A 21,179-nucleotide genomic window follows, 5' to 3' on the forward strand; every position below is an offset into this window, starting at 1 on the left:
CTAACTGTTGCACAGTGGACTTCAAATCAATGATAAATACTAAGCTGTCCAGCAGGAGAAGCTGCGGCACTCACTTCTAGAGATACTGAATACTAGAGATTCTGCATAATGTATATGTGCATATTTAGGCTCTGTTATTTGTCACAGGGTATAAAAGGTAAATTAAAAAAATAGTTTCTGAAATTAATACTTTTAAGTGCAAAATTAAGTACAGTGACTAAATGATTGCATTAGCAGATGAGGAATGTTGTTTGTTAAAATTTGTAAGAAAAAATTACAAAAACCTTTACCATCAGACAGATTAAGAATATGCCAAAAATTCAGGGATGTAAATACTTTCTGAATCCACTGTGTGTATGCATATATAAAAGTACGGGCACCCCTAAGAAAATTACGCAAGTTGTTGATTTTTGAAGTGATAAGTATTACATACAACCCCAGAAATACATCGATATCCAAAAGGTCTTTCATTAACTTTTAAGATACTATCGCATTTCTTTTCAGGAGCATGAAAATAAAAACAAAACAATAATTGTTATTATTTAATGTATGGTAGATATCACAGCTTGCACATGCTTTTTGTAGCCATCTGTAAGTCTTTCTATTCTAATAATGGGAATTTGTGACCTTTCTTTCTTGCAGATTATCTCAAGTTCCGAGATATTTATAACCTTTCTTGCATGCACAGCAAGTTTCAGATCAACCCACAGTTTTTCAGCAAAGTTCAGGTCAAGGGACTGTGAGGGTCATTCTTAAGTTTTCAGCTTTTTATTTTGAGGTAACTTATGCTGGATTTTGCTCTAGGCTTCAGATCACTGATCTTTTTTTTTTAGACTGAGTCTCATGATGCATTACATTTGCATCCAGATTTTTTTTGATATTTAGAGGAATCTGTTCTTCCCACTATGAATGCAGTGTTTACTGTGCCACTGGCTGCCACACAAACCTAAATCAGAATTGATCTACTCGCATGTTTAATAGTTGGCTAGATGTTCTCTTCGTGAAATTCATCCCCTTTTATTCACCATACATACTTTAGGTAATTGTGGCCAAAGAGCTTGATCTTAACTATATCTGTCCATAAAACTTCCCTCCAGAATAATTCTGGCTTGTCCAGATAATCATTCACATACTTCAGATGTTATCTTTTGTCACAAGGCAAGGTAAGGCTTGACTCTATTGATGCCAGTACCGTTGCACAATGGAACAGTGCGCCACAGCTCCTTTATTGGCATTATTGGTATTTTTTAAAATGGGAATTTTTCTCCTTCATTCTTAAAAAAAATTACATCCACATGTGCACTGCTTTTGAAAAAATGTCCATCTACATGAAAATGCATGTCAAGTGAATGCCAAAACTACAGGTGGCAATATAACCTTAACTGTAATGCCATGTTGGCCAATCAGAAGCCTGAAAAAAGTTATTACTGGTTCAGCTTCATGTTGTAGAATTTGTTTTTTTGACAGGGGGACCAAGCGATTTTTCAAGTGTATGTTCACTATGGAATCTGCGAAAATACGGACGTCATGAACACTACCCAGCCATTTCACTACGAAGTCAATAAATGAATACTTGTAATCACAGGTGGCTTGTATGTTAAGAGAAAACCTCCCCTTTCTATTCAAATAATCCATGGAATCTGTGGATGGCTGCTTTATTTCTACATGATTCCCATCCATAGCACTGATGCACTGTGGGATGCTATAGGCTTGTTGAAACCCTGCTACAAGTTCCTCTACTTTGGTATCAGTGACACGTAATTGTATATACACAGGGCCCAAGTGGACTGTAATTGCTTCACACACTCAGACTTTTAGATGTGGCAGTGACCTCCATAGTGCATTCTGATGACTCTGTTGCTCAATATAGTGATAAAGTAATTGTACATTTAAATGCAAACATGTAAAAAGTCCTGTTAACAAGATTAATGCCAGCACTACTTTAGCTATGCTTGTCATTGCACGAAATTGCCTTATGTAAACAAAACAGATAATAGCGCAACACTGACATCAGGCAAAGGAGATACCGGTGTACATTCTGATGTTATAAACTAAAAACTCAGTTTTCTCTGTCTACATGCAAACAGGGAAGATGGAATTTTTAAACATCTTCGCCATGGAAGGAGTTTTTTAAAAGGTCAATTTTCAGGAACGTAAAACACAGTTTGTGTGTGGACGAAAGGCCAAAACACATATAAAAAAACTACATTATAAAAAATGCCTGGGTACATGTGGACTAGTACTGGGTCTTTACAAGCGGAAGGACACCCAAAATTTTGTACAAACTAAGATTACTGTTTTATTTTCTTTTTTGTTCAATGTTTAAGTTGCTTAAATAAAATATAAAACTACCTTTAAAGTTGACAAACAACTTGTCTTTAAATATCTGTTTGTGGCAGAGGTTGTACTTAATACTTTTCACTTCAAAAATTAACAAAATATGTAATATTTCTCAGGGTTTTCTAAACATTTTTTTAAGTCTCTGATAAAGTTTCTCTGATCTCATGTAACCATTCATGTATTTATTGGTCATCATCATCATCATCATAACCATTGCATTATAATTTCAAGATATTTTAATCACTTTCTTCAAAAAAAGACTCTTGTGTAACATCTTCCTCCTATCTTGTTAGAATTGTGTTATGCTTCCTCATTGACAGGCTCTTTAAATACAGAGAGAGTAACAATGGTAATGCATTCATCATATTTTTAGGTTTATGGAATCACATTAAGGCTTTCTTAAAGACAATTTTTCTGCTTTTTTAATACAGACATAAACATATTTTTACTGCTGCTGACCTGAGAAATATCACATACTAGCCAAAGCCCGCCGTAGCATACGGCGGTGTAAGAATAGGAACGGAAAATGGTGAGAAAGGAATTCAGTATAACTAAGGCTTAGGAAACCACCGTCGCAGTATAACGAAAATAGCAAGGAGCGAAACCAATACCGTATAGATTACTGTAATGGTAATCTATCATTATTCCCTAAAAAATGTATCCATCGCTTACAATTTATTTAAAATTCTACTGCCAGGATAATAACCTGCTGTTCTAAATCCACTGAACATACTACACCTATTCTCTCCCAACTTCACTGGCTCCCATTTAACTAAAGAATACAATACTGAATACCACTCTTAACATTTAAAGCTCTCCAAAACCTCACTGATCTCCTACAGACTGACACTCGTCTCACTCACTCTGATTCTCATCTGCAGCTCTACTTTCTGTACCACACATCAAACTCTGTGCTATGGGAGCTTGAGCATCTCTCATAGTGCTCCTCAACTCAGGAATTCTCTTCTCTCTCATTTACATCAGCTTGATTCAATAACACATTTTAAAACTACCCTCAAAACTTATCTTTTCAAACTGCCATACCAATTGTGAATTTTGCACTGTTACTGCCAGTTATCTTTGTTTGTTTGCTAATTATTGCTGTTTGATCGAGAGCGACGGTAGACGCAGAAGTAGGATTAGAGATGGCGGGCAGGGATTTGTCGTGCGTACCCCATGGTCTTAGAGTTGGTGGGCGCGGCTCTATGAGTCGGCGGGCATGTCTCTCTGTCTTGCGTGTGCTCTCTGTCTTGCTTGCCCTTAGTTAGAGTTTGCGGGCAGGCTTTGGTGGGCGTGGCTCTCTGTCTTGCTTGCCCTTAGTTAGAGTTGGCGGGCGGGGCTCTGTTGAGTGTATGTCATGGTCTTAGAGTTGGTGGGTGGGGCTCTTTGAGTTGGCAGGCGTGGCTCTCTGTCTTGCTTGCGCTCTCTGTCTTACTTGCGCTCACTGTCTTGCGTGCCCTTAGTGAATTATATATATAGATGGTTGCCCATATGAGAAACAACTGAATGCCATGTCTTTCATTACCATTAGAAGAACTGTTTCAGGATTAAAATGCAGTTTTGTTTTTTTGCCCTATTATGTCAAGGAAATATATGAAAGAACTTTTGAGGGGCCTTAAAATCTAGATTATAGGTTGTATTAACACCAATATACATACAAAAATATTTTTTGGAGTGAAGTTTTTTTTGCACTCCCCCCCCACCTCACACCCACCCATTACAGCCATGCTTCCCAATAAAATTATACCATGTAATCTAGGTTTTAGTTAGTTCAGCTTTAACATACATGCACAATTTCATTATGATTTACAACTCCTTTTGTCCCATCACAAACCCCCTTCTGATAAATTTTCTGAAATATCATATGTAAAATAGGATTGACTCGGTTTGTTTAGACAATTCGGCTAATTCTGATTCAACTTCAGTCTCTCCAGGTCCCAATATAGTCAGTGCACGGCTGAAATCAGCAGCACCAATTCAGCCACAGGGAGAGTGGGTTAAAAGTAAGAAAGGTGTCTGAGAAGCCAAAATTTAGTCCCTTAGCACCCAGGTCACCAATTCGGACCCAGAACAGATTCTTAGCACTCTGCGGCGTGCCTGCGGATACTGAGAACAACAAAGTGCTCATAATTGGCGATTCCTTAGTGTGGAATGTTAGAATTCCAAACTATGTTAAACCAGCAACTAATGTTGAATGACTCGCAGGGGCAAAGATTTCTGACACAGAGGCCCAATGAAGTATCTATCTTATTGCTGCATGTCGGCAATAAATGATATTTATTTACAGCAATCTGAGGTATTAAAGAGGAATTGCATCTCTCTATGCACCAAAGTTAAAAGAAAATGTTGGAATTTAATTGTATCTGGCCCCTTACCAAAATTATATAGAGGGGATGTGCTTTATAGCAGATTGTGTTCCCTTCACTGCTGGCAAGAAACCTGGGGCCTCATGTATAAACAGTGTGTATGGACACAAATGTTGCGTATGAACGTTTCCATGCTCAAATTGAGATGTATATAACCTAAACTTGGTATAAAGCCACGCACATTTCCACGGTAGCTCATACCCTGGCATATGCAAGTTCTGCGCTTGGTTTTGCAGACTGGCGGCAACCAGCGTCAAAGCAGTGCTACTGTTCTTGTGTTTATTTTTCAGATCCATATCCCTGATGCGGCTTTATAAATACACTGAAATTAATCTCATATTGTTTATTAGTTTAATGCATCTGATTGTAATGAACCTGTAACAATATAATGGTCCACAGAATAGTCAAACTATTCTAAATACAATAGCTGCTTTAGTATTGTTACTCTCAAGGCACCTTCTTCTTTTTTCAGCTGCTCCCATTAGGGGTTGCCACAGCAGATCATCTTTTTCCATATTACTCTCACTGCACCACTCGTAGTATTTATATAACTGTATCTGAGTGGGGAATTACAGCTGTACAGCAGCTGAATGGAAAAAGAATTAGCGGTATACAGCATTAAGCACATGCTGCCTCAGCCATGCCGTCTATTGAACTGCTCTCACATGGCAAATGCTTCAGAGCCTTCCCTGTACGGACCTCGCGGTTCAGAAACAGTTTCATCCCAAGAACTATAAATGCACTGAATCAGTCCACCAAGTGCTTCTTGTAGATCTGTTTGTACTTATAAGTACAATTACCTCACTGTAAACTTGCGATACAGTTATAATATCGCACAACATGAGTCACTTTATAAAGCACGTATTTACATATGATGACGATATCATTTTTAAGATGAAATGCAGCAAAATATGTTTATTATATTATACAGATAAAACTTTAACTTCATTTAAATAATCTGTATTGTTAATAATTAAACATGTGAGGACACGGTGCCGCAACGCTAGCTAGTTCATGGATTGATCCTACCTCGTGCTGTATTCTTTCTGGGCTTGCGTGACACTGGAATGATAGGTGGATGGAATAATTAAACGTACTACGAAGATATTTCAATTTTCCTTAAAAATTTTGAAGAATTGTCATTCTAAGCTTACAGATGGCTTAACGTCTATTACAGAGCTGACTGTGTGGCGATTGGGTATTTGGAGAAAGAAATGTAAGGACAGGAATTGGAGGTTAGTACATTTGAAAGAGACAGTACTGCTGCAATTAATTATTTCATTGAAGGTCGCGCATGGCGCAGCAAGCATCTTGTGTGAGACATGAACGATCACTGTGCCACCGTGTTCCCATGTTTAATAACATGCTTTCATTCCTATCATCATGAAAATGATATCACGTATACATCTCAGTATTTTAATTATTCAGAGAGCTGTAATATTATGAATGTAATGGATTCTGTGTTCTGTCAGAGAAAGCACGGAAGCACGTAGTGATTCACACAAACAGCATATAGAAGATCAAATACAAAACAAAGCATTTAACGTGCTACTTTAGTTATGATGGGATTTGAGAAACCAGTAAATTAAACGATTTTAAGATGATGTTTATGATGTTCTACTTTAATGACAAAATAAACTACATGATTAAAGTGGAAATTTTAAGATTAAAGTTGACATTTTGTACTTTTTTCCCTCTGTGTGCCGATTTTTTTTCTCTGTACCCTAATAAGCTTTCATATGGCACTCAGACGGTGGGCTATGACTCGCCTTTTCACAGTGACTTTGATATATGACAGCTTTTGAGTTTCTCAGACACATTATGTCACTCGACATACCACTGTTTAAACCAAAAAATAGTACATTTTTCATTTCCTCCACTTGGTATTCACTGAAATTCTTCTTTTCCCCCCTGTGCTTTTGCCATTGCCTTTTCACAGAATGCTGAGCTTAAGGGCTATTTATATTGATTTACATATTCAAAGAGGCGTAAGGAGTTGGGGCAGGACAGCAGGCGCGTGCACATGTGTTACTTTTCATGCTGACCGGGATTTATGGAGCAGAAGAAAGTGGAAATTGGTGTTCGCACAGATTTATGCATCTGGATTTTTTTGTGTGTAAGCACATTTCCGCTTTTGTCTGCATGCCATGTTATAATGTGAATTCTGCGCACGGCATTATGCATGAGGCCCCTGGTGTACAAATAAAAACAGCCTTTGGGAACAATTGGGATGATTTTTGGGAAAGACCTGGATATTTCAAAATTGATGGTCTTCATCCTAAATGGAGGGGATCTTGTGTATTATCCCAAAATACAGCAGCAAAACTGCCTGGTTGACTGATTAGAGCACCATCCAGGCCACTGTCATGTGATCTTAAATCACAGGCTATTGTTTACCCCACCTGTTACTTTCTTGAAGCTGTTACCCATAACCCATGTTCTGTCTATCCAGTAAATTTAGTCATGATGCAGATCTTGAATCACTCGATAACCAAAAAATAAAGTGTATAATAAGACCAAGAGATAAAACCAGACCCTCCACCAGGGGTACCTGCAATAGAAACTTAGTTCAAATTAAAACAAAAAATATATCACCAGTTCAGAAAGAAGTATGCAGTTTTAAATGCTGCTTATTGAACATTCGCTCTCTTGGCAGTAAAGCTGTTTTGGTAAATGAAATTACATTAAGTACAAGATCTGATCTATGTCTTCAAACTGAAACCTGGCTTAGTAAATCAGACACTGTTCCCCAAGCTGAGGCATCACCAGATTTATACACATTCCTTCATAAATATAGAGATTCTGGTCGAGGAGGAGGCCTTGGAAAAATTCATAGTATCAAAATACAAACTGCTTCTAAAAATGTAAGCAACTTCACATCCATTGAATCATTCAATTTAAATATTAAAACAGATTCCAACACAATTGTAGTGCTAGTCTACAGTCCACCAGGATTATATTCATTGTTCATAACTGAATTTGGCAACCTTTTACCTGATTTGGCTATATTATGATCATGTAGTATTGATGGGGGATTTTAATGTACACATTGATGTGGAAACTGACACTTTTAGCAAATGTTTTAATTATTTGTTAAATTCAGTAGGATTTTGTCAAATTGTCAAAGGTCCAACTCATAATCATAACCACACACTAGATTTAATTATAACTTACAAAGTTGAAATTCAAAATTTAAATATTACTCCATTAAATGAAGATATTTCCGATTACTACTTCATTACGTTTGATTTGGTTCTGCCCTTACTAATACACTCACAGATTAAAACAAAGACAGTGCAACATCTAGATTGTAATTCAACTTCAAACTTTAAAGACACTTTGAGTAAGTCAAGTATAATTTTGGAAAACTATTTAGATCAGTTAACATCAAACGTAAATGCAGAAAACAATTTAGATCATCTAACATCACATTATAATGTGAACCTGAGAGACGCTCTGGACGCAGTGGCTCCCCTTAAAACAAAAGTGATCAAAGCACATAGAAACTCTCTCTGGTTTAATGAGAACACTCAAGCTCTTAAATTAGAGTGACGAAAACTGGAGCGCAGATGGAGAACAACAAAGCTGCAGGTCTTTCAAATTGTATGGACAGAGAGTGTTAAAAATGATAGAAAAAGCTCTTTTTAAAGCTTGCTCAGACTACTATTCTAAAATAATAGGTGACAATAATAATAACCCTCGAGTACTGTTTAGAACAGTGGCTAAATTAAGAAATGGGTAATTCAGACCTACAGTGAAAATACCAACAGACATTAGCAATACAAACTGTATGAACTTTTTTAATGAGAAAATTAAAAATATAAGATCCCAGCATCACAGTGCAAACCATATACTCATTTGGCAGACCCTGTCTCACATTGCGTTCAACACTTTAGAAGTTTTAATCCTATGACGGAGCAGGAAGTCTTGACTTTTTTTCTAAAATGAAACCTACTACTTGTTAGTAAAAAGTGCAATTGATGTTCTTGCAGCACCTATTCATAACATTATTAATAGTTCATTATTGCATGACACAGTACCTAATGCACTAAAAGTGTCAGACATCAAGCCATTATTTAAAAGGTCAGACATAGACACATTCTTAACAATTATAGACCCATATTGAATTTACCCTTTCTCTCTAAAATACTTGAAAATATAGCAATGAATCAGCTTCAATCACACCGTTACACATCACAATTTATTTAAGAAATCCCACTCTGGCTTTCGCACTGGTCATAGTACAGAAACAGTACTAACGCATGTTGTAATCGCCATTCTGATATCCTCTGATGAAGGAAACTCCAGTGTAATTACGTATGTTGCTAGACTTAAGCGCAGCATTTGACACCATTGACCATTCTATTTTACTGCACAGGCAAGGATATAATGTTGGGCTTACAGGCATTGTCCTTGCCTGGTTTAGCTCTTGTTTATCAAATCAATTCCAGTATGTACCGAAATGTGCTGATATTACTCCATAATTATACACAGAGCTGAGGTATGGTGTCCCGCAAGGCTCAGTACTGGGACCTTTACTGTTTTCACTTTACATGCTTCCACTGGGATCTATCATTAGAAAACATAATGTTAATTTTCACTCATATGCAGATGACACCCAGTTATACCTTTCTTTTTGACCAAATGAAGTTTTTCCAATGTTGCCTTTAATTACTGAATTAAAGGGGTGGATCGATGAGAACTACTTGTCTTTAAACACTAATAAAACAGAGATGTTAGTTATTGGAGGGAGTTATGCTGATTGCAACAATATTTTGTCATCATTTAACTCAGTTGGAATCACCCTTAATTTTACTGAATCAGCCTGCAATCTATGAGTTATCTTTGATTCCAGCATGTCATTTAAAGCACACATTACAAAGTTGTCTAAATCATGTTTCTTCCATCTTAAAAATGTTGGGAAATTAAGGCGTTTTCTGAATAAGTGGGATTCTGAGAAATTAATTCATCCATTTATTTCTAGTAGGATTGATGACTTCAATTCGATGTTCACTGGATGTTCAAACTCTTCTTTATACAGTGTGAGACTTGAGGGCGCTGTCACTCCTCAAACCCCGCAGACAAATGTCCAGGACACCTGGTAAAAGTACCAATAAATTGTTTTAATTTCTTTCCTTATTGATTTTGTGCCACAGTGCACCACAATCACCCCAATAAACAATAAATTAATAATACAACAATCCTCCACTCCCAGGAGCTCTGTCAAACTACTTCTCAACTTTGTCTCGGCTTGCTGGGTCTCCCATAGTCCTTTATATAGTCCTTGACCCGAAAGTGCTCCTGTCCTACTGTCCATGCGATTCAATAGCAATTCCGGGTCAGATGAAGACTTCTATTTTTCTTCAGCCCAGAAGTACTTCTGTTCTTCCGTCCCCATGACTTGGGAGTACTTCTGGGCTACAGGGAAAATAAAAATCCCCGTGTCTCCCAGCAGCGCCACACGATGGCACCCAGCCGGGCTGTGAAGCCGAACTCCATCTCCCATGGTACCCTGCGGGAATCTGGGGCACCTCCATGCTGCAGGGGAGACGCCATTTAGTGTCCTGAATATGTCGGCCGGGATGAGCTGCCAGCCGTCCATCACAACAGCTTCCAGTTAATCCAAAATGTTGCTGCAAGAATGTAAATTAAGATCTCAGGATGGTGGTTTGCTTATGATTCCAATGATTAATAAAATAACAGTGGGATGTCATGCTTTTAGTTATAGGGCCCCTAAACTATGGAGTGGTCTGCCTGTTACTATAAGAGGTGTCCCTTCAGTCTCAGCTTTCCAATTGCGGCTGAAGACACACTACTTCACTTTAACATATCCTGACTAAAGCCGCTGATTAACTGTACAGACTTCATCTCTCTTGTTAGTCATTAGCACTAAAACATAAGTAATATGATGTTACTATCCCTCACCTATTCTGTTTCTCTTGTCTGCACTCAAATATGGCACTTGGTCCCACTCTCCTACTGCCCAGTTGTTTTGCCCACCTAAAGTAAAGTCATCTCTGATGGAGGATTGCAGGAATCATTGGGTAGAGGGGTCCTTTCATTGAACTGGCTGGCCTAGTGCTGACTGAGCTGTGGAATGGCCAATAGGGGGAAACAGCTTGATGGCCGAGGTCTCCAGGACTTTGAGCAAATCCAAATCGTGTTATGCAATATCATCTACTGTTGAATTCTAATCTGTACTTGTAATATTTCTATTGCACTATTATATTGTATTGAGGATTACTTGTGTTCTGTTCTATATATTGTATTGTGTTTACCCCCTTTTTTGACACCCACTGCACGCCCAGCCTACCTGGAAAGGGGTCTTTCTTTGAACTGCCTTTCCCAATGTTTCTTCCATTTTTTCCCATGTTTTTTGGGAGTTTTTCTTTGTCTTCTTAGAGAGTCAAGTCTGGGAGGCTGTCAAAAGGCAGGGCCTGTTAAAGCCCATTGCGACACTTCTTGTTTGATTTTGGGCTATACAAAAATAAATTGTATTGTATTGTATTGAATATAGCCTATATTTTAACTGGGAGCAACAGCATCCTGCATGCAAAATTTTGTGAAAATTGAATCAGGTCCTTTTGTGTGCTTAGTAAACAAACAAACAGGCAAACACACAGACAATGTTCTACAAGGATTAAAAAGGATAATAAGAAATGGATACCAGAACAAGACAACATTTATCCTAGAATCCTTGAAGAAATAATTACCTCAGACTGGGAAAACTCATTGGGAATAGAAACTATCATTTATAAAATGCAGGTATTGTTCCTTTCTTGGTAATGTCAGGGCCCTCATGTTTAAATGGTGAGTACGTAAAAAATTGTTGTGTACGCCCATTTCCATGCTCACATTGCGATGCATAAAAACTACACTTGGCGTAAAGCCGCGCACATTCTCGTGCCAGCTCAAACCATGGTATACAGTGCATCCGGAAAGTATTCACAACACAACACTTTTTCCACATTTTGTTATGTTACAGCCTTATACCAAAATGGATTAAATTCATTTTTTTCCTCAGAATTCTACACACACCCCATAATGACAACATGAAAAAAGTTTACTTGAGGTTTTTGCAAATTTATTAAAAATAAAAAAACTGAGAAATCACATGTACAAAAGTATTCACAGCCTTTGCTCAATACTTTGTCGATGCACCTTTGGCAGCAATTACAACCTCAAGTCTTTTTGAATATGATGCCACAAGCTTGGTACAACTATCCTTGGCCAGTTTTGCCCATTCCTCTTTGCAGCACCTCTCAAGCTCCATCTGGTTGGATGGGAAGTGTCGGTGCAAAGCCATTTTAAGGTCTTTCCAGAGATGTTCCATCAGATTCAAGTCTGGGCTCTGGCTGGGCCACTCAAGGACATTCACAGAGTTGTCCTGAACCCACTCCTTTGATATCTTGGCTGTGTGCTTAGGGTTGTTGTCCTGCTGAAAGATGAACCGTCGCCCCAGTCTGAGGTCAAGAGCGCTCTGGAGCAGGTTTTCATCCAGGATGTCTCTGTACATTGCTGCAGTCATCTTTCCCTTTATCCTGACTAGTCTCCCAGTTTCTGCTGCTGAAAAACATCCCCACAGCATGATGCTGCCAACACCATGCTTCACTGTAGGGATGTTATTGCCCTGGTGATGAGCAGTGCCTGGTTTCCTCCAAACGTGACACCTGGCATTCACACCAAAGAGTTCAATCTTTGTCTCATCAGACCAGAGTGTAACGGCCGACCCCTTACCCGGCCGGGCGATACACCTCCAAGACCTGTGGCCTGGATAAATTACTGAGGTTGAATCTAATTATCAAACCGTATCTTTAACAAATTAAACTTTTCCCCACAATCGACGGTGTAAATAAGCACAAAAGAAAAGCAGATATGTAAACTTAAACTGATAAATTGTATTAAATGAAACAGAAAAAATAACAAAATAAATATATATATCTATATATATCCCTCCACCAAAGCAACAACATGACAACAACCTATATTAATATAACAAACCCTCCCTTGCCCTTGTAACATATAACAAACAACACGAATAACAAAAATTAATGAGATACGGAAATGAACGGTCGTGAACTTGAGTCTGAGTAACAATTGTCCTGAATGCAGATGACTGGTTAACCGATATATGGAGTGTTTGTAATTCCCGGAACAAAATGGAACAGCCTCACCGTGTATCCTCATCGTGTAGTGGATGATGAAATCCGGGTCTCTCGTGATGAGGATATTGGAGTAAGTCCGACGGAATGAAAAACAAACAGAATGGAAATGCGCAATGTTACAGATTGTCCAGGTACAGATGGTTAGTGGTCGTTCAAAATGAAAGTCTCCTTCTTTCTCTCTCCTCTCTCTTCTCCGTCTTTGTTCCCTCTTGATTGTTTTTATAGTCCTGTGACGGATGTATTTGATTGATTGTAAACCGGTGTTTTCCAGGTTTGGGGCTGCGGTCTCCTTCCATCATCCGTTCCCCTTTACGGGAATGGCATTCACTGACACACACAAACAGCAAACGGGACGATGGAAACAAGATGCAGGTGGTACAAACACTGACAACACTATTACTACTATGTAGCCCCGCTACAAGAGAATTTTGTTTCTCATGGTCTGAGAATCCTTCAGGTGCCTTTTGGCAAACTCCAGGCAGGCTACCATGTGCCTTGTTACTAAGGATTGGCTTCCTTCTGGCCATTCTACCATACAGGCCTGATTGGTGGATTGCTGCAGAGATGGTTGGCCTTCTGGAAGGTTCTACTCTCTCCACAGAGGACCTCTGGAGCTCTGACAGAGTGACCATCAGGTTCTTGGTCACCTTACTGACTAAGGCCCTTCTTCCCCGATCGCTCAGTTTAGATGGCCGGCAAGCTCTAAGAAGAGTCCTGGTGGTTTCGAACTTCTTCCACTTATGGATGATGGAGGCCACTGTGCTCATTGGAACCTTCAAATCAGCAGAAATTTTTCCATAACCTTCCCCAGATTTGTGCCTCGAGACAATTCCTTTGACTTCATGCTTGGTTTGTGCTCTGACATGAATTGTCAACTGTGGGACCTTATATAGACAGGTGTGCGCCTTTCCAAATCATGTCCAATCAACTGAATTTACCACAGGTGGACTTCTATTAAGCTGCAGAAACATCTCAAGGATGATCAGGGGAAACAGAATGCACCTGAGCTCAGTTTTGAGCTTCATGGCAAAGGCTGTGAATCCTTATGTACATGTGCTTTCTCAATTTTTTTATTTTTAATAAATTTGCAAAAATCTCAAGTAAACGTTTTCACGTTGTCATTATGGGGTGTTGCGTGTAGAATTATGAGGAAAAAAATGAATTTAATCCATTTTGGAATAAGGCTGTAACATAACAAAATGTGGAAAAAGTGATGCGCTATGAATACTTTCCAGATGCACTGTATAAGTTTTGCAAAATGGCACCACCCAGCATCAAAGCAGTGCTACTGTTCCTGTGGGGTTTCCCTTTATTTTTTAGATTCACATCACTGATGTGGCTTTATCAAATACACTGAAATTAACCTCATACCGTTTTTTAGTTTAAGGCATCTGATTGTAATCAACCTGTAACCATATAATGGTACATGGAATAGCCAAACTGTTCCAAATACAATAGCTGCTTTAGCGGCGTTACTCTCAGTGCACCACTCAGAGTATTTTAACCCTCTGTATCTAAATGTGGAATCACAGTTATAAAGCAGCTGATCAGAAAGCTCTATGGCAGATTGTGTCAAGAGTGGAGAGAATTATCTGGATACAGCTTCTAGCACATGCTGCCTCAGCCATGCGCACAGTCTATTTGAACCTTTCCCATTCAGCAAATGCTTCAGAGTCTTTCCTGTAGGGACTTTGCAGTTCAAAAACAGTTTCATCCCAAGAGCCTTAAACACAATCAATCAGTCCATCAAGTGCTCCCGGTAGAACTGTTTGTACTTATAAGTACAATTACAATACAAAACAATACAATTACATTTTTTGTATAGACACAAATCACACAAGAAGTGCCTCAATGGGCTTTAACATGCCCTGCCTCTTGACAAGACCCCCAGCCTTGACTCTCTAAGAAGACAAGAAAAAACTCTCAAAAAAACCCTTGTAGGAAAAAAATGGAAGAAACCTTGGGAAAGGCAGTTCAAAGAGAGACCCCTTTCCAGGTAGGTTGGGTGTGCAGTGGGTGTCAAAAAGAAGGGGGTCAATACAGTACAGTACAATACACAGAACAGAACAAATCCTCAATACAGTATTAAAATAAAAATTTTAGAAGTACGGGGCAGAATTTAACAGTTGATGATATCACATAATATGATTTGGATTTGTTTAGAGTCCTGGAGACCTTATCTCACTGTAAACTTGCATTACAGTTGTAATATTGCACAACCTGAGCCACTTATGGTTTCATATTGCATATTTTTCATTGTTTTTTTATAGTATAATTATTACTATTATTGTTATTTTTGTTGTTATTTTACCATTTTATAGGAAAATAAGTTTATGGAGGATTTGCAAATTGAATCTCATTGCACCATACAATAACAATAAAGGAATTCAATTCAAAAGAAGAGAGAGCATATTTATAGATGATGATGATTGGCTTCTAAGTTGATTTAGATTTCCAGGAGCTATCTTCTTGGAGCTCTTGATATTTTTAAGATGAAATGTAATAAAGTATATATATTACATTATACAGAGAAATGTTCAACTTCAATTAAATAATGTATACTGTTAATAATTAAACGTGTGGACATAGTGGACAGCAGTAGTGATGAACTGGCGCCCTGTTCAAGGATTGTTAATGCTTTGCGCTGTATACTTGCTGGGGCTGGCGTGACCCTGGGTAGATGGATGGAATAATTAAAACATGCACAACATTGGCATTCTCAGCTTACAGATGGCTTGACATTTATTAAAGAGCTGATTGTGTGGTGATTGGTTACTTGGAGAAAGTAAAGGAAGGACAGGAATTGGGGGTTAGTACGTTTGAAAGAGACAGTACTGCTGCCATAAATTATTTCACTGAGGGTCACGCACAGCACAGTAAGCATCTTGCAGGAGACAGGAACAATTTCTGGACAGGGTGCCAGCCCGTTGCTGAAACTGCGCCACCATTCCCACATGTTTAATACATGCTATATTTCCTACCATCATGAAAATGATATGAAGTATACATCTTAGTATTTAAATTGTTCAGAGAGTAATGTAATGTATTTTGTGTCCTGTCGGCATAAGAGAAAGCTTGTTTAAGAAGCACGAAGTGATTCACACACATAGAGTACATAGAAGAACACGTAGAATACGAACCATTAAACGTGCCACTTTAGTTAATATAGGATTTGAGAAACTAGTAATTTAAATGATTTTAAGATGAAGTTTATGACGTTCTACTTTAATGACAAAATAAAATACGTGATTAAAGTGGAAATTTTGACCTATTTTTCCCACAGTGTCCCTGTTTATTTTCTTTTCCCTTGTCGCAGCCCACCTCAGACCACGTGGGGGGCGACCACTCTGGTTGCTATGGGGACCACAGGTACAGCGATTTGAAGCTCAACCCTGTAGGGGCCTGTGGTCACCGTCAGGGGGCGCCCCGATGCCTTAGGAGCCCTGGACATCAGAACTTCCGCCACACCCGGAAGTGCTGGGGGGAAGAGAAGCAGGGACACCCAGAGTGCTTCTGGGTACGCAGCCGGCACTTCCACCAAACTGGGGAGCCCACATGGGACTAAATGATCAGTTCTTGTAAAATATATTTACATTTCGGATGATTGGTACTGTGAGAAGATGCCAGATCAGGCTAGATGAAAAGAAGTTTCTCAAACATGAGGAGGACATCTAAGTTCAGATTTCAAGTTATATTACTGTAATGAAAGGAGAAGGACTTTGTTTCTGAGGAGCCGCCAGGGAACAGTTTCTCTGATTATGTCCAAACATGTTCCAAAATTAGGAAATGATATAAAGTAAAAGTAGATTCTTATAGTGTAATAACATATGGAGCCATGAGAGGGCAGCAATTTTTGATTATTTCTTAGCCTAAAAGCAATAATGGATGCTCATTTTTAAGATAATCCTGTTTGTAAATTCTCCACACCTTTCACAACCAAACAATGAATTTCTGTACTTCTATTTAGGTTCTCACATGATCACACATGCAATACTCAGACACACAGATATACATAGTTGCAAATACTGAGAGGCACATGATAACATGCTCTATATAAGTAAGTTTCATGCATGCATAGTTGCATTCTTACACAACAGACACACACAAATAAATACATACACCTACTGACAAACATTTGCATACCCTCTTGCACTCACACAGACATACACATAAATGATAAAAATCTATAACACACTTGTACAAATAAATGCATGCATGCATCCTGAAACACACGCTCATAATGTAATGATACCAGAGCTTGCTTTCTGTATGTTCACACACAGTAATACACACTCACCCTTAGCCATTCTCTCACCAGCACACACAGACACATTGCTTTCTGATTAGTTAATCAGTGGAAAGTAAACAAAATGCTGATGGAAATGTGGCATGAAGCCAAAGCCTGGGCTCTGTAGAAACCTTAATTAAACATCATCAACTGTTAAAACTCCTTGAAGGACTTGAGGTTCCACTCCAGGGTAAAATTCCCTTCAACCAGTTCATTGAAATGCTGGGCAAGCTGCTCTCAGCAATTGTGTGAAATGATTCAGGGTGACAGCATCAAGGAAAAGGAAAATTACTTTTCAGCCATCCATTTCCTTTTTTAAGCTTTTCCCTTTTTCTAAAGCGTGATTCAGAATGCAATCACAAAACATTTGTGCTGCACAAATGATAACGTTGTTTCAGAATCTGCCGAGTGGAACTGGAAAATAATTACAGCTGAAAATGTTTGTAAATAGTGCTTCCCAGAAAAAATGAAAACGCAATCCAAAACAGCAAGAGACTGAGTCTTGTTTTAGAGCAAGAATATTCACAAAAGTGAAAAAAAATAAGCAAAGGGTACTTGACAAAGAAATGTTAGCAATCTGGGATATTGGTAGAAACTTTAAAAGCTAACACAGAAAAGTAAAATACTGGGAAGCCCCTGTTATCACTGTGCACTGACTAGGATAGATACTCCTTTACTCAATTGCTTTTTGCACATGCTTTATGTCCTTTTTTAATGAGAAAATCAAGAGGATACATCAGTATCTCAGTCCAGACTCTCTCAGTATTTCCTCTGAACTACATCCATCTATTTACTCATTTTCCTCTTTCCAGCTTCCCACTTTCTCAGAAACCTCAGATCTTGTCCGCAAATCTAAACCATCTACTTGTCAGCTGGACCCTCTTCCCACAGTTTTGGTTATAGCCTGCCTCCTCACTTTGGTCCATCTTATTTCTGCTATAATTTACTTCTCTTTTACCACTGGTACTGTTCCTTTATCTTTTAAAACTGCTGCAATAACCCAGTAATAAAAACACCTGGTGCCGATCCTATTAACTTCAGTATTTTTCGCCCAATTTCTAATCTGTCCTTCATCTCCAAAATTTTTGAAAAAATAGTAGCTATCCAACTTCACTCCCACTTATCTCATAATAATTTGTATGAAGAGTTCCAGTCTGGTTTTCATCCTCTACACAGTACAGAAACGGCACTTGTTAAAATTGCTAATGACCACCTTATGGCTGCTGACATTAATTTACACTGTTATGCTGATGACAACCAGCTCTACTATGCTAGTAAACCCACTTCTTCTTTTCCACTATCTTCACTTATTGACTGCATTGCTGAAATTAAATCATGGTTTTCTTTAAATTTTCTTAAATTAGTGACAAAACTGAGTTTCTCCTCATTGGTACAAAATCAACATTATCCAAAGCCAATAATCTTTCACTTGTTATTAATAAATCCTTTGTTTCCTCTTCACCTCAGGTCAAGAGTCTGGGTGTCATCCTTAATAGTACTCTATCTCTCCAATCTCCCATTAATAATATCACCTGGAGCCTCATGTATAAGCGGTGCATACGTACAGAAATGTTGCGTATGAACGTTTCCACGCTTAAATTGCGATGTATAAAACCTAAACTTGGCGTAAAGCCACGCACATTTCCTCAGTACCTCATACCCTGCAAGTTCTGCACTCGTTTTTGCAGACTGGCAGCACCCAGCATCAAAGCAGTGCTACTGTTCCTGTGTGGTTACCCTTTCTTTCTTAGATCTACATTCCTGACGCGGCTTTTTAAATACACTGATACTAACTGCATATTGTTTATTAGTGTAATGATTCTGATTGTAATTAACCTGTAACAATATAATGGCCCAGGGAATAGCCATAGTATTCCAAATACCATAACTGCTTTAGCGTTGTTACTCTCACTGCACCTTCTTTTTCTTCTTTCAGCTGTTCCTGTTAAGGGTTGCCACAGCGGATCATCTTTTTCCATATTACTCTCACTACACCACTCGGAGTATTTATATCACTGTATCTGAGTGTGAATCACAGCAGCAGCTGATCGTAAAGATTATTGGTATACAGTCAACCCTCGTTTATCGCGGTTAATCCGTTCCAGACTCTGCCGCGATAAATGAATTTCCGCGAAGTAGGATTCTTTATTTATAAATCGAATATTTTCGCAGTTAGAGCATAGAAAACCTGTTTACGACCTTCTAAATACAGTAATCCCTCCTCGATCGCGGGGGTTGCGTTCCAGACCCCCCCACGATAGGTGAAAATCCGCGAAGTAGAAGCCATATGTTTTTATGGTTATTTTTATATATTTTAAGCCCTCCCTCTCCCACACTGTTAACATTATTAGAGCCCTCTAGACATGAAATAACACCCTTTAGTTAAACGTTTAAACTGTGCTTCATTACAAGACAGAGATGGCAGTTCTTTCTCACAATTAAAAGAATGCAAACATATCTTATCTTCAAAGGAGCACCGTGAAGAGCAGATAATGTCAGAGAGAGCGCTCGCTAAGAAAAGCAAACAATCAAAAAATCAATACGTGCTTTTAAGTATACAGAAGCACCACGATAAAGCAGCATTTTGTAGAGGAGCATCTAGGCAAACAGCCACTGTGTAAACAGCCCCCTCTGCTCACACCCCCTCCGTCAGGCAGAGAGAGTGAGAGAGACAGAGAGAAGCAAACAAAACAAGCGCCACGCGGGAAGCATATCTTATAGCATTGAGGAGTTTTCGTTAATATGTAATACATGCTCTGATTGGGTAGCTTCTAAGCCATCCGCCAATAACGTCCCTTGTATGAAATCAACTGGGCAATCAAACTGAGGAAGCATGTAACCTAAATTAAAAGACCCATTATCCGCAGAAAGCGGCGAACCAGCGAAAAATCCGTGATATATATTTAGATGTGCTTACATTTAAAATCCGCGATAGAGTGAAGCCGTGAAAGTCGAAGCGCGATATAGCGAGGGATTACTGTACAGCATCAAGCACACGCTGCCTCAGCCACGGCAAAACTCTTCAGAGCCTTTCCTGTACGGACCTCGCGGTTGAGAAACTGTTTCATCCCAAGAACTATAAACGCACTCAATCAAGTGCTCCTTGTAGAACTGTTTGTACTTATAAGTACTGTACAATTACCCCACTGTAAACTTGCACTACAGTTATAATATTGCACAACCTGTGTCACTTTATGAAACGCGTATTTACATATGATGAAGATGTAATTTTTGAGATGAAATGCAACAAAATTTGTTGATTATATTATACAGATAAAACTTTAACTTCATTTAAATAATCTGTATTGTTAATAATTAAACATGTGAGGACATGGTGCCGCAGTGCTAGCTAGTTCACAGATTGATCCTACCTCGTGCTGTATTCTTGCTGGCCTGGCGCAACACTGGAATGATAGACTGATAGAATAATTAAACATTTACTACGAAGATATTTCAATGTTCCTTGAAAGTTTTGAAGAATCGTGATTCTAAGCTTACAGATGGGCTTAAGATCTATTACAGAGCTGACTGTGTGGCAATTGGGTATTTGGAGAAAGAAATGTAAGGACAGGAATTGGAGGTTATTACGTTTGAAAGAGACAGTACTGCTGCAATTAATTATTTCATCGAAGGTCGTGCATTGTGCAGCAAGCATCTTGCGTGAGACATGAATGATCACTGCACCACCATGTTCCCATGTTTAATAACATGCTTTCATTCCCATCATCATGAAAATGATATCACATATACATCTCAGTTTTTTAATTATTCAGAGAGCTGTAATATTATGAATGTAATGGATTCTGTGTTCTGTCGGAGAAAGCGCGGAAGCAGGTAGTGAATAACACAAAGAGCACATAGAAAATCAAATACAAAACAAAGCATTTAATGTGCTACATTAGTTACGATGGGATTTGAGAAACTAGTTAATTAAACAATTTTAAGATGAAGTTTATGATGTTCTACTTTAATGACAAAATAAACTATATGATCAAAGTGGAAATTTTGAGATTAAAGTTG

This window comes from Polypterus senegalus, chromosome 12 (assembly GCF_016835505.1).
Source record: "Polypterus senegalus isolate Bchr_013 chromosome 12, ASM1683550v1, whole genome shotgun sequence".
NCBI classification, from domain to species: domain Eukaryota; kingdom Metazoa; phylum Chordata; class Cladistia; order Polypteriformes; family Polypteridae; genus Polypterus; species Polypterus senegalus.